The sequence below is a fragment of the Manacus vitellinus genome, unplaced genomic scaffold, assembly GCF_001715985.3.
Source record: "Manacus vitellinus isolate BGI_N305 unplaced genomic scaffold, ASM171598v3 scaffold_3_pilon, whole genome shotgun sequence".
Taxonomy (NCBI): Eukaryota; Metazoa; Chordata; class Aves; order Passeriformes; family Pipridae; genus Manacus; species Manacus vitellinus.
Window position 1 is genome coordinate 15,462,893 of NW_021940535.1, and position 22,718 is coordinate 15,485,610.

Sequence of the window (22,718 nt, forward strand, 5' to 3'; positions counted from 1 at the left end):
TTTATTAGATTTTCATGTTAAATGCAGAGGAAAATCCTGTTCAGATTTCCTGCTAATCCAGACTCAGAATTTCTGCACGACTAGAGCAAGAAAGTTGGTAACCTCAGATCTCTTCTAAACTGTACAGAAATGACCCAATTTCCCACATTCTTTTGAATACTAAATCTTTGAAGCCTGTGATGAGGGACGAACTGCTATGTTGCACTTTGAGTTTCACTCAGTATTCTGACTGCAGTCTTTGTAAGTCTGCAAGGATTTACATTCATTGTCTCTCCAGAGTCACTTGCAAAATGATTTCTAAAAATTCTCTCTTTCAACTACTATTAGACGCTGTCTAATACAGGAACAAGGAATTCCTGGCCCAAGGGCCAGGTACAGTCTGCAACTTAATTTCAGGCAGACTGCAGTCAAATGAGTTTGCATGTGTGTGTATTTATTACTGGAACAAAAACAAAAGTGCCTATTAACATATGACTTGCCAAATACCTTCAAGAGACCTAGCTGGTCCTTCTCAAGGAAGCAATCTCTGCTCCAGGGTTAATAAATTGCAATTCGACATTACAGCTACCAATTAAGCAACACAGAAACATAATATTGCAGGTTATTCCATGATACATAAGTGCAGTATTCCAATATGACTGTCAAGTAGGTTTGCCATGCCGGTGCAAAGGGCACCATTAGCAGACAGTGAGGCTACTCAGTACTGGCAGCTTCACTTAAGTCAATGGCAAAGATGGGGAGGGAGGAGGAAAGAGGGAAGAAATTACTTTCCTTGAGATTCAGAGTTCAGAGAAAATTTGGAGACTGCCAGGAAAACAAACAAACAAGAGAGCATATTTTTCCTTTCAAGCTGAGCATTTGATACAGAAACTGAGGAAGAGACAATTTAATTTCTGCGAAGTTCCTTCTTAAGCAGAACTGTATTTTTATATATCAAGCAACATTAAAAGAGAATTCAAGAGATTCGAGAGAAAAAAGTGTTCAGAAATGAGGAAGTTTCCCACATCCTCCTGTTACTTGATCTGAACCATCTCATATCCATCTAGGTTATTGCTGTTTCCTCTATCTGTCACAGATAAATGACTGTTCATGCAGTAAGAGCCACTGCTATGCAACAGCTGTGTTCTAATGGACATTTTAAAGCTCCCTGGGTTGGCAGATGGGGGGAAGAAAGGAAGGGAGGAGGGGAAAAAGAGAGGAAGAAGGGGAGAAAGGGAGGGAGGGAGGGAGGAAGGAAGAGATGAGCTGGAGAGGCAAATGAGAGAGAGGAAAATGTAACAGGTTTATATCATCACCCTTCATAAATCTTGATCATGTCTTCTACAAGATCTAGAAAAATCACAATTTCACTCCAGGACCAGGATGTTCATTACCCAAGTTCAAACTGTATGAAAAATTACTGTGGGAAAATCATTCACAATTGATTTATGGCCAAACTGAGGGAAGTGGAAGTGCCATGGCCAATCCACTGCCTTCAAAATATTTTCCAATCTTGCACCCACACTAAAAGCTTTGCATGAAGCTGCTTCTATCATTTGAGTACCCAAACACAAGGCATTTACCCAGCACATCCCATTAATCATTCCAGCCACCTAGAAATGAGAGCTGCAGTAAAATGGAGAAAGGGGAAAAATGAATAATTTAGTACTTGATCTCTATCTGGAAAAATATACCATTCTAAAATAAACACTTCTCTCTTTACAAGTCTGAGAGAGTCCTTAACAATATTTATATTTAAAAATCTAACCAATTTATTCATGTTTCTTTAAGGAAAAAAAAAAGAAAAATCTTTCTGTCAGAGGAAAGACTCAGGCTTCAGAAATTTTGTTCATCTTATTTTATAAAAATATTTAATTTCTTGAGAACTGTTCGGAGCCAGCTTAACAAAGGGACAGCTTCATAGGACAGATCTTTTTGGAGATCAGCTGTTCAATGTCTCTATATACTTCAAATCGATACAAAGGGCATATGGGTGTTTAGGTTAATATCTGTGCTCCAAGAAGTGCAAAAATATCTAAGGCCATGCATTAGCTTCTATGCTCACCAGCAAGTTTATCATTGACAGACGCGTTACTTCGGAGCTGCCTCATGCCTCTAGGAAAATTTACTTCATGCACTGCTATGGCACAAAGAACGTGTGAACCCAGAGCAGCAGCAGAATATTTGGGAAAGTGAAAGGAAGCTAAAAACGATGACTCTGCTTCAAGGAAGAATCTCTCAAAGCAAGAATCAACCTTCTGACACTGTGAAGGGAACTGGGACCGACTGGGAAAGAGCCATCTGTGTACAACCCTGAAAGAAGGAAGTCATGAAAGCCACTGGGAAAAAATAAGCTGTATTATTCTTATTTGCATCCTATTGAACAATCCCCTACTACCTTTCACTATAAATTCATTTGTGCATGCACACAAATACCCACCCACACACATTTGTTTCACATACACCTGAGTAAGTGGCTTTAGGCCACTGTTTTTTTCCAAAGCACACAAACTAGAATTATGAGATATTACATATTTAAAAAGATATTTTAAAGTTGCACAGCACCTGAATGACACTAACAACACAAGCACTAGATATCTCTATCAAAGGCTTTTTATTTTGTAAATGAGCACAGTACACTGTATTAATAACTTCCCTTACAGAATGTAAACAGGATTTCAGAAGAGGAATTAATCAGGAAAAATTCAAGTAACAGTTTGAAAACTGGAGCACGAAGTAACTAAGTAACAAACCCTCTGAAGAGGCACATTTGTTGGGAGTTAGGCTTTTGTAGGACTGCAGCTGTCACCTATCCTTTACCCCTCTTAAAACCTTAAAGTTGAGTTTATGACATGAAGACTGAACTGTTAACATCACCTCCCAAATTAGTCATAACTAGTATCTTTTTGAACCCCTGTGAGGTTTCATCCTTAACCCCTGTGGGCCTATGCTATGGGATGAGAAGAGACTAAGTTCCTGACCTCTGATCTCCAACATAAGCAGTATCCTTCATACTTGTATCACTTCTCCTCTTCTCGATCTCCTAAGGCTGAATTTTTGGTCCCTTTTCTGGCAGGAGTTTTACCAGGCTCTTGAATGTTCTTGTCACCCTTTTTCCAATCCCCCTATTTCAGTCACATCCTTTTTTAACTCAGGAGGCCTAAATTGTGCACCGTGTTCTAGCTGAGACCACAGGCATAGCTTTAAACAAAAAGCTGTACAATGCCCTCCCAGTTATTTAATTTCTTAGGAGTCTTGAATGATGTGCAACCTAATATCACAGTTGGGTTTTGACTGTGGTTGTAATTTGAGCAAGTGTCCCCACTGATCTCTCATATTTGTCTCTTCTGGATCTGTCACGACTGACTGTTGACACTCAGTCTTACTTTCCGTATTCACCACTGATCTTTGTCCAGCACTGTTCTGCCCACTTGGTGGAAAACTTCAGAATTAATAGTTCTTACTCCTCTGAACAGACCCTATAAGTATTTCCATGACAGATTTTGCAACATGATGGCTCCAGCCCACTCTCAGTAAATGGATTAACAACAGATTTGCAGATGTCAAAAGCCCAAATTTGGCCTCTTCCTACTCCAACAGATTAGCCTAACCCTCTGCTTTTCCACTCTTCCCCAGCTTTCAGCCATAACAGCATTTTGTCTGTTGCTCCACAAAACTAGAGTTTCTGTAATGTTTTGTCCAGAGCTCTGTCACTCACAGCATTTTGTTTCCAATTATCCATGACTTTTCCAATATATTTTCCATGTTAGAAGATCACTGAAACATTGCCTTTTATTGAAGGGGAAAAAAAAAAAAAAAAAGCTGGTGGACTACATCATGCCTCTCTGGTACTTTACTATTGTTTTTAAATGAGGATTTCAAGTTGGTTGCCAAGTCCAGATGTAAAATGTTACTTAAATATATCACTGAATTTACTAACTATGCCTGTAACTGATTCACAGCTGAAGCTCTGTTTCCAGCAAAGAGACGAAGGCTTCAGATCACTGCTAAACCCAGCCACAAATCAAAGTCCTCTGGCATATGGGACCAATTGGTCTAGCAGAGGTTTGCTGCTGGAGCACTCTGCTTGAGTCACAGCCATTAGCCAAATCATTTCTTCTCACAGGGCTTTGTTATCTTCAATATTGCACTGGTCTCTTTTGCAGATTTGCCGTGCAGCCATGCAGACTCACTGGTGTTTCTGTATTATTTCTGGGAACCAGAACGTGGCCTACTATTCTAGAAGTCCTCCAAGGGCTGCTCTTGCCTCAAAGCCCTTCGGAATTTTATTTCCAGCTTCAAAGGTTCATCTGCCATGCAGGAATTCAAGATTTTGATATGGGATGCAAATCGGCAATCCAGGTAGGACAGGAAAAATTAGCAGGACACAGTGTCTTCCATGATCTCTGCTGCAGCAAAGACACAGCTCTATCAAGGAGGTTTTTTTGATCCTTCTACTCTAAGAAAAGATCAGGCAGGTGCTCTGTATCTTTGTGAATGAATGCTGCGAAAGAACGAGCCAGAAGAATCCCACTGACTCAACCAGCATTTTGGAAAATAGAGAAGAAGAAAGAAAACCTAGTGTATATGAAATGGTCCAACTTCACTTTCATGATCTTAGATGGAGAGATGAAGACTACTGAAACCATACCAGAGGCCAATATGACAGCAGGGCTATTGTAAATGATAGCTGTAATAAAAAATGCAATAAAATTACAAGGATGCGCTGGTGTTATTACACTTTAGAAATTAAATTCCAGCACTGAAAAACTCACAGGAATAGACATATTCTGAAATCTTTCAGCCTTCACAATGACAGCATTGCCTCCTCGGGGCTCAATCCTGCGTTTCTTGAAATTGGAGTCTGTCTCCCTTCCAGTTTCAGCAGCTGCAAGACTAGGACCCTGGCATCTTTGTCCCACGAGGGAATCCACGCAGGTCAGTGTGAAGAAACTGCAGCCTCTCTCCCCTGGATCCCTGTCCTACACCTTGTTTATTCAGGAGTTTGCAACATTATCCAATGTCTCATTACTGAACCAAATGCCACCACACTCACTGAAACTCGGCCCAAAAGTAGACACTTCTTGTTCATTTGCCCCAAAGTACACAGCACACAGAGCAAAAACACAAGAACAACAGCAAACCCTATGTGTTTTCTTCCTCTTCTCCATGACAGCTGCATTTCATCAAGTCATCCACCCTAGAATCATCCTCTCTGGGTTGGGAATATAGCTCTGTTCCCAGCATGCTCCCCATTTGCCTGTCAGTTTACCGTGATGGGTGCTGAGTAACCCTCCTTCTTCCTTACATCAGCGTCTTTAAAGCTTTAATATTCTGTTTGATTTGTTCGAGGCTGTGGGAAGAGCAAGCAATTTTCCATCTGGCTTATTAGCTAGGCAGGGAATACCCCCCAATAAATACATTCTGTAGCATTACCTTTAGACCTCTTATCCATGACATTGTTCTGCCTTTTTTTTTTCTTTTTTAAGACTTTTTTGCTTAACTTTACTCATTCAGGCAAGTAGATATAATGCAAATACCCTGAGAGTCAATGTTATTTATAACTTTACTGCACATAACACCCTCATTCTCCCCACCACTCTTTCACTCTATAAAAATATACAAAACAGGCACTCCAGAAAAGGAAATCCAGGCATCCAGTGTTAAAACTGAACAGCTAAGAACTTATCAACAGCAAATATAACTTCACCTCCTTGTGAATAATGCCTTGCTATTTAGTCTGGTTCCCAGAGGATAAACCACGCTGCAAATACTACGCTGTGGTATCAGCTTTTCTCTACAATCTTTAATACAAGTCCAGAAGATTATGTAAGTGGAGGCCAAAGAACCTATTTAATGGATTGAAAGGAAACAAATGTGTTTGCAAACTAAGAGTTTTATAAAAAAAGTATACAAATCAGAATGAAAATGCTGAAGCATAGACAGTGTAATGTGAAAAAAAATGACATATACTTCAAAAAGCAGGATGTCACTGCACATGAAAGGAAAGACAACAAGTAATTACTTTAGCTGAACAGCTTTGCCCAGCTTTCTGCCCAGACCTTGTGATCAGAGAAGGTTTTCATCAATTGTCTGCAGTTTCTTTGGTGGTACTGATAGAGGGGTAAGTGTCACTTACTTAAAATAGAAACATCTAATACTTGAGTCTCCTGCTCATCACAGATGAGGTATATCTCTGTTTAATAACACGGGGTTCACCTTTGTGCAGACTTACAATATCTTCAGAGCACTTGGCCAAAAGTCCCAACCAGCCTGCCACCAGGTTGAGAAGTGAAAAGGCACTCATCTGCTTGTTTTGTGCTGTCTTATGAAGAAAATCTTTAGAAGAATTTTACAGGGAAGCTTTCAGAGAAAATAAAAATATTTATTTTTTCCTCTGCTGAGGATTTCTAGGTTCACACTGACATTTAACTGAGCAGTTACTTAGCATGCTGTACACCACATTTCACTTAAAACAACAGCGGACACAGTAAAAGTTCCCCTTTTCCCCAGAAGGTGACAATCATGTATATTTTTCATAAAAAGTTACAATTTTTCAAGTTTTCTTTTTTCCTCTTTTTTTTAAAGGCTCAAATGAGAGAAAATATGTTTGAAAGGAAGGATCTATTGTGAGAGTGACATTGAGTCTGGAGGTACAAAACTGGTTTCTATAATACATGAAATACCCTACCATGGTCAAACAGACACACACAATAACATTTATATGTGCAAAGGATCCACAACCATAGGTCTGCCACCTCCTTTAGGAGTTGCTTCAGCAGCAGATTTTGTAATCACTATCAGGCACCTGTAAGACAAAAGAATAAGGAACATGTGTCAGCACTTCTCCCATCCACAGCTAGTTGCTCAATAGAATTTTTTAGAATCTTTAACGTCAAGGGTGACTAATTCATCTTCCTGTCCTGCATCACTCTGTGATCAGCAAATGAATGATATCTGATTTTTCTATTATGTAGGTGTAGGGCAGGGACAGTAGGGCTATCCATGAAGACACCCATCAGTACCCAAACCTATAAAAGTTTGAGGAAGTGAAGCAGCATTGCACCTGTTGCTCACATTCAGCAAGACCACCCTCCATGTGACGCACAAAATGGTGCAGAGGTACCGAAAGGACGCAGCATTATGGTTTATGTTACTGATATCGTTATCAGCACGCTGGGGAAAGGTAAGACAGGGAACGTGCATTTGTAATACACCACCCAGTTCATCAACAGGAGCAGTGAAACCTTTTAAACACAAACAACAGCAAAAACAATTTAGGAAACTCCTTCAGTTCGGAGGTACCTGGGGTGAGCACATGAACTGGCATACAAGCTGCCTGGAGGCCCTGGAGAGCAGTTGCTGAATTAGTGAGGATTGGAACAACTAATTGGTGATTGTTTATCAAATAATACACTAGCAATTCTGCTGTACTCTAAGGAGGAGGGAAGAATAAAGCCATTTCAGGTGCTACCACTGTGAACTTAGCATATTTCTGAGATATGTAAGACGCATTCTTCAAATCTTTTAAGTGTCCATATGCAGACTAGACAGAGGCTGGCAGGAGGCACATTTATAAGTGCATTTATTTCAAATGTCTCTGCTAGTTCAAAGGACTCAAACATAAACAGTTGTCTAAAAAATAGACGTGTTTTGGAGAGGAGAAGGAGGAGAATTTATCACTTCTGAGCTGGGAGGAAGGGATGGCAAATATGGTGATAATTAATATAAAACCTTCTCCTTCCTTGCCACCCCATTGTCCCCAAACATACGAAATCAAGAGTCTACTTTTCTATGCTCTCTCAATACACTTGGCACGTACCTCCTTCCCTCTCCCCCTCACACTCCCTCTCTCTCCATAAAGGGGCATGAAATGAGAAATTTTAGCAAGGTTTCTTTACAGAAGAGAGGCTTGGCTTCAAGCCCAGTATACAGATGTGGGAGGGAGTCTTCAAAGAGAGACTCCCTCAGCACTGCCCAAGAAAGTGGTACTTCTCCCGGTCCAGAAGCAAGGCTTTCTGGGACTCACTGTCTCAAGCCCCATCAGTACTACCTAGTCCCTCAGAGACAATAAATGCCCAAGAAGGTAAAAACATCTGCTTGAATTTTGAAGCTGTCTTGAATTCTTCTCAGCTTGAACTTTAGGAAAAAAATGACCACATGTTGAGAGGAATGGTTAAAAAATAAACCAACCAAAAAGCAACTGCTAAAAAACTTGTGGCATCACCGGATTTGGTATTTCTTCTTTATATGGTGTGTTCAGTTGTATGAATTAGTCAATTTATACTAAAGATTATTTGTTGTCTTTAGCTTGAGATAGAGTATTTCTTTTCATCAAGTCCTTATAGACCCTTGTGATGGTGTATTGATACAGTTATACAAGCATAGACAATTTACACTTGCAAAAAAGCCTTTTGCAGGTACAGTTTTACAACATTTCTGTGAGCAAGTTAAGTTGTCCTTTCTTTTTTCCCTGATCTAATTTCATACATACTAGGACTTTTGCTAGCATAGCAATGACGACAAAAATATAATAAATATATAAAATAGAATAAATATAATAAATCCCTTTCTGATGCAGCTATGCCAGCAACACTAAAGCCTTCATCTCAATGAGGTTGAACTATTTCATATTTCAGCAACATTTATATTGTAAGCTTTCCCCCTCATAGCACAGCGCATCCTCCCCAACTGCCTGCTTTTTTTTTCTTTCCTGCTTCTGGTAACTGTGGATCTGCTAACCATGGATCTGCTAGACAACATTTACAGTATCAAGTATGCAACTGTATGCTCACTTAAGACCACTTAAAAGGAGTTTATTTTATATTGTTTAATAAGATTTCCCTCCACTGTGCAGACAGACATTCCACAATTTCTGATGGACCCTCAGCCCCAGCTTGCAGCCAACTCTAACCCGTTTCTTGGTATTGTGGTGGTAAATGCTGTCCCATATGTTTGAAATGTATGTGTGCTTCAGTTGTGTCTCCATACCGCTTTAAAACGTACAACATAAATCAAATGCATCTATCTTCCTCAGCCACATTCCTACTTTGAACATATCAGGAGGTAAACAAGGCAGCCAGCTCCTAACTGGTTCTTTTTTCTGTAAATAAGTGAGAATTTCTTACCATGCCCAATGAAATCCAGAACGCTTCAGTGCAGATGCCTGAAAAAAAGAGAAGAGTGTTTAAAAGACAGTTTTTTGCTCAGTGAAAGTCTAACTCCAAAAAAAACTATTGCCAGCATAATTCTATAGGTTGAGTTAAATAAATAAATACTTATCTGATTAATTGTTGCCTGGAATCCATTTGTGCTTGTATCTCTTGAGTTAGAGGCCATATTAAAAAAAGTGCATAGGTGATTTGAAATCTGAGGACAACCTAAAGCTTGATTCTAAGAAGGCTCAATGCACCAGTACTTTCCCATGGCGTGGGTGAGACAGGTTTAGTCATCAGGTGTGACAGGGAGCAGTCTGTTACAATCCAACAATACATGGAGAGCCAACTAGAAAGCAACGTATTTAGCACATACACTGCACATATTACAATACCCTCAAAGAAAAGAAAATCAGGTTTTTCAGTACACAGGTTTTATTCAGGTCAGCTGCATTTCAGTCTCACTGAAAAGCTACAGCAAGTGCCTGGATAGAAAGATGTTCACAATTTGGAGATTTTGCCAGACACCAACCTCATTGTTATTTACATGTGGGTGACACACTAACATACTATTTATAGAGCTATTAAGACAAAAAGACCTTCCAAAGTTATTGAAATATCTTTGCAAATTAGGACTTTACCTAGTACCTGATTTTGTCCACCTCGGCCCTTCCTTTTTTAAAATTGTTCTGCCTCTCACTTCTGCAAGGACACTCAGTGAAATCCTTCCACAAAAGCTCAAATTGATTTTTAAGGGTTAGATCTTGTTCCTCATGTGTTTAAAGAATACCCTGGCACAGAGTGGGTGTAATTACACAGGGAGAGCCAGATGGGATCAGCTCAGAGACTGAGGAAGTCGAGCATCCTATCCTATCACACTCACAACTTATATTTTTTCCTCCTCAGGCAAGTGCAAACAGCCTCAGCTCCTCCCCCAGTCCCAGTCTCCCAACCTCTGGGCATCCCCAGCTCTCAGCAATCTCTGGTGAGGAGATTACCTGAACCAGAACTGGATCTCTGTGTACAATAGCCCCCAGGAGACTTTTCTATAAGGGGTATGTCCAAACACCACTGTTGGCATGGGAACTTTTGGCATCTGCAATATTCCAGGGCAATTTCACAGCTCTAGGAAGTCCTTTTCGCTAGTTTTAAAACTGTCACCTAACCATTCACTTGAGGATGCTTGACTCCCATGGTATGGGAGAGTGAATGGACATTTTCTATTTGCTTTCTGTGTTGCACTTGAGAGTTCATAGACCTTTTTTTCTTCCTGCTTAGATAGATCCCCAAGTGTTGCTTTCCATATGGGAGTCACTCCACATTTTTATCACCATTTTCTGTATAGTCTCCTCTTCTCCTGCATCCTTTTTGAAATGAGGGAGCAAGGATGCAATATTCAAGCATGCAAATATTCAAGGATGCAATATTCATTTATACTGTAGCATAAAGACCTTTCTTTTGGTTCACAGTTCCTTTACCAATGAGTCCTAGTATTCAATTCTATTTTTTTCTTTTCCTTATTCCTACTGCATGTTCAGCAGATGTTTTTATACAATTATTATAAACCAAGGTTTCTTTCCAAATGATAATTTAGATTTCATCACTGTGTATTTCAATTTAGGATTGTTTATGCTCCTCTGCACTATTTTATATTTACTAACATTGATTTTTAACTGCCAGATCATCCTTCTGTCACTCTCTATTGTGAGACTCTTCTGCAGTCCCCTAGTATATCCTCACCTCAGCTATCCTCCCTGATTTGGTGTCATCAGGAGGTTTCTGTCTCATTCTGCACCTCTTTCAGGACTATGCTGTACAGCACCAGACTCAACAGCATGACGTCACTGGTCTTTCTATCCCTTCTCTAAAAGCTGGCCACTTTTCCCTTAACCTTTATTTCTTACACTGAAAATATTATCAGTTGACTTAAGGACTTTACCCCTTATCCATGGCAGCTTCATTTCACAGAAAGTTTTTGAAGAGGTTTAAATAACAAAAACAAACAAACAAACAAACAAACTGAAAAAACTTAGATTTTTTTTATGTGATTAGAACAATAGCACAAACATTCTGAAGCTCAAAAATCTCTGCTACTGTTCAATCCTTCTTTAAAGCAACTTCAGTCCTTCATACACCAAGTTTTTAGCTTCTTCTTAAAATGACAGCACATATTATCTACACCCTGGAATAGCTTCTCCCCAGCCACAGGAGTTACCCCCTCTGTGGGTAATGTGTCCTTTGCCTTGAAGAGAGCTTTTCTCAATGTGCTTTCTTGAATCGCAGTGAACTGCTAACAAGAGAGCCTGTTCCAGACCCAGTTATGGGCTGCAAGTGTCCCATTCCTTTCAGGAGCACTAAGCCAAGGTATGTAGGAGAAGACATCAGTTCTGGAGATTTTTTTTTCCGTAGAGGTCATCTGGAAAGCCTTTTTTTCCTGTTCTTTCTTATTTTAGAAAAGCTGTAGCTCTTCTCTCCCATTCTCAGCCTCCTTGTACACATGCATAGGTTGAACAATGGTGCATGTTCCATGTTTATACAAACCCTCTGGTTCTGAATGTCATTCAAACAACACAATGCCACATACGGTTTCCCAGTGTTCAAGAGCAGTTCAGAAGTCCCAATTTAGACTCTGAGGCCCACCAAATAAAAAGGAATGTGATGCATATGTTCCCAGACCTAGCTCGGTAAATGTAGGGTACGGGAAGATAAAAACATCAACCTTGGTTACTTAATTTTACAGTAGATGAATAAGTATAATTTTCTAAATAAAAACAGTTGGCTCAAATATAATGCCAATAAGCCTTCAGGGAATAGAGTCGGTGAGTACCACTGAGAATAATAAAGGAGGTGATTTTTACTGTGTGCATACACTTTAAGAACAAAAACCCAGTAAGGGAATTTTAATTCTAATGATTTGGATAAAGCTGGCTACCCTGAATCAGCAAACAAAGCACAACGGGTATGGCGAAGTACAAAACCAAAAGAATTGCAAGTTTCAGACAGCAATCCAACCTCAGCCAAGCACAACTCCAGGGCCACCAGGACAACACATGGGGTGCATGCAGTGCTACGACATACAGTTCTTTAGGAGCAGGACCTCCACCATGTTAAGTACGGACCCATGGCACACACCAACCCTGACATGGCTGGATGGTATTATTCTGATTCTGCCCTCTCCAGCAGAGCTCTGCCCATTGCAAACTTAGAACACAGAATTAGCTGTTAATTTCTCTTGCCAGGAGAATATTCCAGAGACTGGTCAACACTACAGTTAAAGGATGCACTTAGTCATTACATAGACCCTCCAGATTTCACCAAGGTAACCAGTGAAAACCCCAATCCACTCTTTTCAAGGACATAAACACTGTGAGAAGAGAGCAGTCAGCCCCTGCAGCCTATCCAGGACTGCACCTCCTGCAGCACACATTGCTTCCCTAGGACATAGTGCAGCAGGGAGCAGGGAGCGGATTCAGCCCAGCTCATTCACCATTTAAAAATTAATAGCAAATGCAGCCTTTCTAGCTGCAGATAAGTCACCCCAGAGACCTCTGAAAACTAATGTCAGCCCTCCCACTTCTGTTCCTTTTACAGCGTTAATCTTAAGGTTCATCCACACACCAGTAAATGCTTAAAGTAGCCTGCTAACTCTACAAAAGGACTGATTTTCACTCAGATCACATACACAGAAAGGTAAATGCAACATACTGATACACACGTTCTGCCATCAAAGACTGACTTAAGAGTATAAAATTTTTAATATCACATTCTTATTTAGTGACGCCTGCCTTAGTAGGCATATGTAACCTAATACTGTATTTTACTGATATTGCAGATGGTATAACCAATCTCCTAAACTTTCTACACTCTCAAAGGATTAGTATGATGTGTAGAGCAGTTTTAGCTTACAAAGCACTACTTTAGTGTATAGGGTTATTGATTTAACTTAGAAATTCTGCTATACCATGTAGTTTTCCTGATTTACCTTTTACAATAGTGTAAGGATATTTTTTTTTCCCCAAAAAACTTTTACACACTTCATTATCCAATACAAAATACTGCTCCTGGTAGGATTCAGGGTAGGCATTCAGTAATCAAAATTATGGATTTTTTGAAAAATTTTCTGCGTTGTAGGGCTCCTCCCACATTTCTCATATCTTTTTTCCTAAATAAACCTGGCATACCCCCTAAACTTTCCAGAAATTTATCAAAGAAACGCTCACAATTATATATCAGTGTACTCTCTCCCTGCTTCCAGCCTCAAGCCTTTAAGCCAGATCTGGTTTGATATAGGGCAGATACTGATACAGAGGGAAATATTTGGAATATTTCCCAAATGTACTGATACATTTGCCTTTTTCTCAGCCATAGTAGTCACTCAAGCCTCTAGTCATCTCTCCTTTTGAAGGCTGCAGGAATCTCTTTTGTGCCATCCCCACTCCTAGCTCACAGTTCCAGCACGTATGGAAAGCTGCAGCTAAATAGTGCATCCAAATGACAGCAATAAGATAATCCTGTGGGACTGCTAAAAGCTTATTTTGAAAGTGCATTTTAAAAAAAACCCCAAACCCCAGAACCACTGCCAATGACATTCTCCTCTAGCTTCATGAGCAACTGTCTCTGCAGACATACAACTCTATCTCCTACTTTCTGCCCTGCACCACACCTTTTTAGTCACTGTTCATGCAAGTATGGGCTCTTCTGTTAACGATTCTATATGTTTAAATCCTCCTTTATTCTGCTATGTTAATCAGTCACACACCCCCACCAGTTCTATCTTTAATTTCTCTGTGATATTGACAGTGCTTCAATTTTACCATGTGATGACTTCACCTGGCACAAACTGCTATCAAAAAAGAAGCCTAGAGTCTAATGTCAATACCTATACTTTTCCCCTTTATTTCTTTGCAGATGTAGAATTACACAGATACTTAAATATGTCAAAAGGCTCACCTAGTCTTGAAGTATATCAACTCACTGTATTTTTGTACATTCAGTCTTTAACTGTTTTAATCAAAACTGCATACATTAGCCCATTGCCAGTAGCCAGTGATATGACATGTGACTGTTGAGAGCTTAGACTTACAAATAGTTTCTGCACATCTGTTGATTCACATCAACCAGCCACGCATGTGCATGTTTTTCTCTGGCTTATGGCAAACGCAGGATAATTCACAGTACCTTAAAAACAGTCTTGCCTCATGGAAAGAATGCCATATGGTTCTTTCCCACTTCAACAACACAGGGAAATTGTCGTAGGTAAGAATTACACAAAAGCATTACTTTAGTCTCAGATATTTTACCTTGGTTTACAGTCTTTCCACACCTTCACACTTTCAGATAATGTTATCATAATACGTGGATGCTACCAAATTCTTGCTGTGTTAAAAAAAAAAAAAATTTAACTTTATATGTCTATCTGCTATGGTAAATAAAGCACTGTGGTTTCAAAAGGCACATAGATCATAGACGAACTGGTCTAGCAACCAAAATCTTCTCTCTCACACAATGATAAATTGTGCCATTCCAGCAGCTACTCAGACTTCACTTCCTGAACTCATGCTGACCTGAAACATACCCATTCCTTCATTACCCCAAGCTTTGTGTTATGTGCGGCATCAAACAACTTATCTTCTTCCTGCTTACAACACCTCCAGCAATAGTTTTCTTTTCAAAGTTAAAAAAAAAAACAAAACAAAAACAGACTATTTAAAAAGGACTAGTGTTTATGAAGTTAAAACAAAACAGAACAACACACCCAACTCCGTTCTGTATTTTTCAGCAGCACAATATCCTGCAGTGGCCTCAGCCAGCTGGGCTCTGTGACCCTGTGAGTGACCCCTTGAGTGTGTTCCCATTTTATCAAGCACTGAACTCTCCGGCCCCAAAGCCAGGAAGAAGTTTGTCACTGAGTTCAGCTGAGAACAGGAACCGGCTCAATCATAAGAAACCTTGAGCTAAATAAAGCAGCAAGAAAAGGCACAGGCGGGAGGTGGGGGGTGTCAGCTCGGAACACCGTGGGGCACAGCTCCGCTTGTTACTAAGGTTACTTGATGCATCCCCACACAGGATTTCATTTTAAGTCACCAATAAATCTGCAAAAGTTTGACACCCTTGAGTGGGAAACTGGGGTGGAAATACATTAAACATGTGCTGCAGCCTGATTTGGGGGGAAGGAAAAGGTTTCCAGACATAATATTGTAGGCAGGTTTGAGAAAGGTTACAGGGAAATGTGTGGAGGGGGAAAGTTCTTTTCCAGTAAAGACTTGCCACTACCTCCCTTCTTTGGGTCTGACAATAAATATGATAACATCAAAAATTCACTATTTGTATCAGGAATGTGTCTAAACAAAAATATATCCAAATTTGGACAAAGTATAAGTCCTCAGACAGAGACAGAAGTGTCGGGTTTGCAACATTTAGGGAGAAATAGAGGGGGACAAAGTATGTAGGTGGGGAAATCTCTCTCTCAAAACCCCTAATGTCTGGCCTGGAGAGGCTGAAATTGGAATGGATGAGAAATGGAATATGAGAGTCATGGAAACTGAGATCATCCATTAGTCTGGCACTGAAATCTGGAAAAAAAAAAAACATGGCAAGGAGGCAGTATGGTGTGGCAAAGTGGGCAAGCCTCAGCTGTGATGATCTTGGATGCAGAAGAAATGCTGAGACTTTGTCCAAGGGGTACCAATTGGCTGAGGTACCTTTGGAATGGAGTTCAGGCCTGAGGTTCAGTGGGAACAAACCAACATGGCAGAAAATACCGAAGTCCAAGAAGAGACAGATCAGAAGAAAATTCATGATCGGGGGACTTTGTGTGGCTGAGCCAAAAACTGAGATTTCTGTTAAGTATCTTTGAAGTGAATCATAAAGAGGATGCTGCTTCATGCCAACCTGTGGGGAAGATGCTTGGTGACCACCAGTTATTCCACTAGTGGCCCTGCTTGATGTGGTGGACAGAAAGAGTTCTAGTCTTTCCAAAAACTCACAGAGGTGCACATTTCACACCATCTCATTAATTTGTTCTTGCAAAAAGTGAGTTGGCAGGGAGCAACTTTTTCCCCTGTGCCACTCACATCCCCTCCCACATCTGTTCATGTAGGTTTATTTAAAAAGACTTGATTCTATAACCTATAGGTGGACCCATTTCTGTGGTGCCTCAGCTTCATCTACACATCTCTATCTCTTGAAGTTCAATCAGAGTTAGGAAATTATGTTTTGAAATGTGCACCCTGTCATTGCATAAAGACCTTGCACTGTGGAAGAGATGAGAAAAGGGATATTTTCCGTGCTTGAGAAATAGTTATGGCCATATTGAACAGTACAGCCTCCTTCCCCTCCAAGAGTGTTTTAATCCTAATACCATACAAGATGATCACTTTTGCAGTATGGTAAAAGCTGATCTAAGTAGCCTCATTGACTTAGGAGAGCATTGCTTCTCATGAATGAGCACAGACAGTATTGCTCTGGGATTTGTTCATGAATTTATTTAAAATATAGTGATTTCGAGTTTTGCATGCTACTTTCTGTTAGTTACTTAAAGAAATTTTGCTAAATAAAAACTGTTGGTATCCCTACAGATGGGAAAAACAGAGCCCATGAGAAAAGAGTATTTGCCCCAGCTCCCCATGCAACCTCAGGAGGTGATTCAGAAGAGAAGACATAACCTCCTACAGCACAAGCCTCCTCTATACGGCAACAAAAAAAGACAGATCCAAGATTATTTAGCTCATGGTGACACTTGCCCTTCAGTAAAAACTTGAAAAAAGTCTTGATCACTGCCACTGTGAACTTGCACAAAACTTTCCAGTTCAAAGCACAAAGTAAATCTGGCAAATAGCCTGTCTCACCAGCCACTCTGAGAACTATCAGGTCATTTTGTTTCCTGGAAGGATCACTTCATTCAGATCCTTGTGCCATTTCCTTCCCAGTGCTATACTGGTTACATGGCTGACAATGGAAAGGACAGTTCTTGCTAAACTTGTAGTATCTCAGAAGTTTCATCACCTTTGGGGGATCTTCTTGCATTTTTGTTACTACTCCTTCACTTCAGATGCTGCTTCTTGATATTTGCCGTTCAGCACAGGGGTTGGGCCAGCATAAGCCATTTAGCTTGGCAGTTTGGAGAAAAGTGCTAGAATGCCTTTTACAGAAGAACAAACACTGACTCATGTTAGAAAATGTCACTTATGTGATGCGCTATTTTGCAAGACCACCATGGTTGCACTGCCTCACTCTGATCATCCACATTAATATTTGAATACTGGATGACAACAGTTGAAGATTAATTCCAGTAAGTTATTCACGCCTGGAGGTTCAGATTTCCAAGCAAAAGCATGTGAACTAGACTATGGCATTTCACCACAGCCCCAAGGAAAGTGCAGTGGGAAGTCACCCAGACCCCAGAGGGTCAGAATAGCTTGTACCTTTGTAAAATAATCCCTCTTTCTGCTTCTCTGTATCCAGGACACTCCACTATAGAAGATGATACGCCAAGGGCTTTTTCTTGCTGCCAGCCAGCACTGCCAGACAGTATGTTTACAAAAGAAGGTGTGGACATACTCAACCTTGTATCCCCATTGGAGAAAGACGCATCATTTATTTACCCAGAGAAGTAAAAAAGGCCATTCTCAGACAAGCAAGATGATGTGTTTCTGTGACTGATCAAGTCAGGACTGGTTTGGCCCTCAGCGTTTATTTCAGTTCCACACTCCTTACATAAGAGTCTTGAAGCCAGAAAGACTTGAGAACATGACAGCGTGAGAAGAGATACTGTCAAAACATAAGTGAGAAGGCCTATGCAGTGAAGAGCCTCTCAAGAGTGCTTTCTGCCACAAGGACAGACCGTTTTCCTTGGTTCTGATGCACATGGAGCATGAAACAATGAAACTGATGCCCAGGAGCGTTACTGGAAAGCCAGGGCAGAGGGGTTCAGCCAGCCAGCACCTGACCCTCTCTAGGAGGAGATCCAAGGAGTGACTGCCTTCCATTGCTAATTCTCTCCTAGGGTTTGAGGAATATAAACAGCAGTGAGGTTATTTGCAATATTGTGCATTTTTCCCTGAAATCAACATAATGCACAGTTTTTTGTTCTACCGCATCTTTTTAAATAAGGAAGGAGAAGTAGTGTGTTTCTGAGGAGGGCCCTGCAACCACAGCTCAACCCCGGTGACATCTAAAGGGCGTACCTTCAGCATGCAAAAGTCCACTGAAAACAAGACTTGCTGATTCTTACAATTGAAATGAAAGTTCAGAACTTGCAAAAAGAAGGTCTCTCTAGTATTATATTCAATACTACCAAATCACTACGCAGAAACCACCAAGACTTCCACCCTATCAGGCCTTAAACACATGAATTCAGTTATTATTGTCCGTCTGTCTTGAAACTCACTACCTGACATCTCCATAAAACAAAAGAATATGAAAACATTGGGTACATATTAATTAAGACGTATACAAAGGAGTAACTGAATTCTTCAGTATACTGAACACTAGTTTAACAACTGAACCCGTGATTATGCTAGGCAGAAGTTCAGATAGAAATCACCTTGAAACGTGACATTCCATTTCCAAAGAGGAACAAATGACAACAAAGCAACTATTAAAATATAGTTGCAAGTTCTCTACTGGTTGGTACTAAAAATCAGAAAGGTTTTCAAAATACCCAACAAGAATGTGAGAAGTTTTCTTAGCCTAAATATAAACAGTATAATGTTTTAGACTTTTCTGGGGGGAAAAAAAAAGCCCAAATTTAAAATCCTCTCCTCCCCTCTATGACCTGGGCAGAGACAGGAGACATTTGTAATGCTGTTTAATAGAGAATTTTTTCCATTTCTTTTACAAGATGCCTCTGTAAAACGGACAGAAAAATGCTGCAAGTGGAAAGACAGAGAATTTCTGGTCCGTGCATTTTATCCTGCTATTTCACAGCAGCATGGGCATAAAATAGGCTCACTCAGCTCTCATGGACCATTACAAATGTCCAGGTCAACAAAGATCAGGCTCCTTGTCTAAACTGTCAGTTGTGACCCTGATGCTGGGATTACCTCTTCCAGTCCCAAGCCTTTCCATTTCCTCTTCTTTTCTGCTAAGGACACATGGAGCAGCGCTGCCAAGACTAACCACTACTGTCTGGCTCCTTCAGGATTGAGGGGCGTTGCTTACATGATGCCAGGCTACTCAGCAGTGCCCAGTGCTGTGAGGATTTGTGGGGTTGCAGATACCCCTGCCTCTAAAACACACAGCCCTGCTCTGGCAAAAGACTGCTGGAAGTGATTCAGTGCTGCTGTCTTTTGAGATTATAGGAATTTGTGTTTGGGTTGTGCCTGCTGGCTGCCACAACCACTCCGAAGATTTCCAATGGGTTTAAAAAGCACCCCCTCACATTTATTAGCCAGCAGCTGAGGTTATTGCAGCAAATTATCCATGTTGTAAAGACAGTGTACGCAGCTACAAGCGACTCAAGATCACCAACACCTGAAGGAACTGAGAAAACAAACAACAAAAAAAAACCTAACAAAAAAACCCCAACAACAACTACAAGGGAAAAAACTGTAAACCCCAAACTAGAAAACCATCTTTACCTTAGGTGAGCTGTGTTAGAGGCTCCATTTTAAAAGCAGTAAGCTCGGGATTTAAGCCTGAGATACAGACAGTGTTAAGACAATGGGTTTGCTCCAAATTCAATATAACTAGTATTTACCAAAGGAAGAAAAAGGTTCAGAATACAGAGCAAGTCAAGTAAAAGGATTGTTCAAAATTGAAAACTCCTATGAGGTGGGGCGCTATGGAAGATGTGCTGACTGTAGAGTAGACAGAAAGGAAAAGGGACTTGGATTATGCCTGAAATAAAGAGGCATGAGCAAGTATGAGGCTATTGAAAACCACTACAACCACGTTCCCAAACAAACAGCATCAGACCGGGTTGGGCTTAGTCCTCACAGCTTCACAGGGAAGGGCATGGGAACTTACTAGACAGGGTCTGATGCCTTCCTGTTTCAACCTTCCCAGTTTTCAACCTACACCTCCCAGTAAAGAGCATGTTCAGATGTGAACAAGCATTTGCAAAAGTGTTGCTAGTCATCCTGCTTAGGCTTCCTTCAGCCCAAATTCCATCAGGGCAGGGACACAATCACTCTGAGTAGACTGTGAATAAAACACTGGGAAAAAAAATTTTAAAAATTATTAAACAAAAAAAAATTACGTATCTAAAAAACAAGGGGGAAGGCAGTGAGTTAACTTAGTTTGGGTTATTTTCCTCTCAAGTTTTGCATAAGAATCATAAGGAGCTAATCAGAAAGGAAAAATTCTGGAAGAACAGTTGTAAAAATCTGGTTTTACAGCCTCTCTGCCATAGTATATTTTCTTAAAATAAAATTTCCTTTAATAAAGTATTAAACATTGGCTATAATAACCTATTGAAAAAAAAAATGTGTTAAACATTAGCAAAAAGCTCTCTAACAGTGTCTTTCCAGAGTTGTACCCAAGGGCCTGCTGGGAGCTGGCTGTGACAATTCTGATTCTTCCAGAGGGGGCAGGAGTGGTGCAGACAGCAGTAACTCACTAGGGGTAGCTTTCTACATTACTCACCTTTTCTAAGCAACAATCTCAAGAAGAAAACTTAGCTCCATTCTGCTTTTACTGTTACACATAGGGTTTCTCCCCTCTACACCCAAATGCAGTCCCTCAGCAAGTTTAGGTTCTGATCATAGCTACCCGTATGTGTAATCAAGTGACAGTCAGTAAAGGCATGAATTAATAAATAGATAATTAGGCCTAAGTATTTGCATGATCCAGTTCTACCCTGGCTCTTGCTGCATTAATCCATGCACAAATGGCCTTGAAGCACAGGTGATTAACACCACCAAAAAACAGACGTACCGCTTCCGTGCTTCACTGCAGTCGAGTATCTAAAGGTGCAGTGTACCCTTTCACATTAACTGAGCTCCTACTAATCAGAAGCCCAATGGAGCAGTACTACTGGAAATGCCACTTGATTAGTCCATGACTCAAAGAGAAGAGCCTTATTTATTATTAAACAAAAACTTCTCATTAAACTGTATTTTTCAGTAAACCTGGTACAAGCTGATCCCCCAGCTTTTTAGCTTGTTCTGTTAACAGTCCTAAGCAGCGTACCAAAATGTTTCCCAAAGCTAGTTGGAAAGAGTTTGCAGAGCCTTTTTACATCATTCTCATTTTAGCTAGTATATTAAAGAGGGACATAGAAACATTTAGGGGAAAAGTAAACTAGTATTTCTCCCCTTCCTCAAACTCTTACAGAGCTTCACTTTGAGACTATTCGGCCTCCTTCCAGAGCTGCTCTTAGAGACTGTCTTAGAACTGGTAACAACATTTAAGATTTGGAAAGTGAGAAGTCACATAATGCAATGACTTCAGATAATCAGATCTGCAGAGTTACTGAGACATCAGCAATGTTTGTCACTGCCTTACAGGAGTTTAAAGCACATAAACAAAATCAATTCCAAGTCCAGAAACCCAAACAAATAAATCAGTTACCTACACAGATTAGAAAGAGGGAAGCAGTCCCCCTCGAAGCCACTCCGATTTACATCAACAGAACACAGAAACCTACTGTTTCCAACCACTCTACAATGTTAAAGTCAAAATACAAATTGACTGTGTTACACCATAATGTCATCTTAACAGTACAACCAGCATCAGTATCACAGCCCTAGCCTACCTACCACTGGTCCAGCCTATCCCTTTGAATGTATTATTGAGCAAGGAAACAAAATATGAAGGTGTTTGTTTGTGTGTCTTTGAAATTAATTGGTGAGTCAGTATTCACCAGCAGGTAAGTCAGGACAATAACACTTACATGCATGGTCCTTGTCCATGATGTTCCAGCAAACTTTCTGCAGAAAATCATTTAAGAGTTGTGTCTGTGTAAGAAAGAGTTCAGCCAGGTACTGTGAGAATTACAGAGCACAACACCTATTCTATTAGAAATAAATGAGCTCATTTGCATTTTAATTCTGTTGAACAAGCCACTCTCAACAGGGCAGTTTGCTAGAGTTACTGCAGATGTACAGAAGTTATAATTTTCATCATAAATGCACATTACATTCTCATCAGAAAAGCCAAAGGACCAATAGGCATATTAGAGAAACTGCCTGTCTGGGAGGTCCCTTCAGATCTTCATGAACACAGTCTCTTCCTATCTTGCAGTGTGTTGCTGCATAGATAACTACCACAAGTCAAATGGAAATAAGTACAGAAAATATTGTACTTTTCATTGACCCTTTGAAATTATTAACGCCATACAGATGGAAATCATGCCAAAATATCTAAAGCCATAAATAATTTATCTGAACAAGCTCTAAACACATTCCAATAACTGTGGAACATACTGATTCTTCTCTCTTTTATTTAGGGTTTCATTTCTTTGAATCTTATACACTTTGAACTAAGAACCTGACATATCTGGAGGATCAGAAAATGGAAAGGCAAACTCCTGTGTCGGTGCTAAGGTGCACCAAAATGCCATTTCAGATTTTCTTCTCTCTTAGTAAAGACTGCAATCAGGGCTGGGTCAAAGTCTGCTTAGGGGATGAGGACATCGGTTTT

General features: G+C 40.2%; 1 long non-coding RNA gene across 1 annotated transcript in view; it reads right to left on the reverse strand.

The window, feature by feature from the left end:
* Positions 1 to 6,343: 6,343 nt before the first annotated feature.
* The window catches only part of LOC108640216, a 41,465-nt gene continuing 25,090 nt past the window's right edge, over positions 6,344 to 22,718 (reverse strand). The window contains exons 2-3 of the long non-coding RNA XR_003916012.1: positions 9,108 to 9,145; positions 6,344 to 6,787 (exon numbers count right to left, since the gene is read on the reverse strand). This is a non-coding gene — a long non-coding RNA (uncharacterized LOC108640216). The remainder of the gene's footprint in view (positions 6,788 to 9,107; positions 9,146 to 22,718) is intronic.